This window comes from Trachymyrmex septentrionalis, unplaced genomic scaffold, assembly GCF_001594115.1.
Source record: "Trachymyrmex septentrionalis isolate Tsep2-gDNA-1 unplaced genomic scaffold, Tsep1.0 scaffold32, whole genome shotgun sequence".
Lineage (NCBI taxonomy): Eukaryota > Metazoa > Arthropoda > Insecta > Hymenoptera > Formicidae > Trachymyrmex > Trachymyrmex septentrionalis.
Window position 1 is genome coordinate 3,053,143 of NW_017305485.1, and position 591 is coordinate 3,053,733.

General features: G+C 39.3%; 1 protein-coding gene across 18 annotated transcripts in view; it reads right to left on the reverse strand.

Moving 5' to 3' along the window:
• The window catches only part of LOC108749950 (sorbin and SH3 domain-containing protein 1), a 97,570-nt gene that overhangs the window by 37,468 nt on the left and 59,511 nt on the right, over positions 1–591 (reverse strand). The gene's annotated exons all lie outside the window — the stretch shown is intronic.

Genomic DNA, 591 nt, shown 5'->3' on the forward strand with positions numbered 1-591 from the left:
TTTCACGTATCTCACGATTTCTCATCGTAATTAATTCGTACGTCTGCGACAGTTTTTCTAATCTGAATCATTAACTATCAACGCGGAATATCTTGATGCTTATCGCAAGTCAACACTGCGCGACGCAAGGCATATATTACACTCCCGCGTTCAATATCATCTGGAGAGCTCTTCAAAGTTACTTTCACGATGAAACCGCCACGGTTCATTAATATAAAAGCGATCTTGATGGAATGCCGCGAAACGTGCGCAAAGAGAAGAATAAAAGCAAGTAAACTGCTTTATTCCACGACAGACTAAGAGACTGTACCAGCGCCATAATGCATTTCGAAAACTGATCGTGTAACTTGCGGATATTGAAATCAGGATTTGTCGAATTACTCTACTTTTGTTTGCGAAGTTCCTCCAATATATCTTAACATCAAATTAATTTCCTGTCGCGCCAATTATCTTATTTATTTTTGCCAATTTAACATCCGTATGTTTTCGTACGAATTTTCTCGCCGATTTAAAAGGCAATAATTTGAAAAACACTCGTAATCCTTTTCTGAGGATTTCCTTTCGGAAAGACGCGAGTCCCGAGCTTCCTCG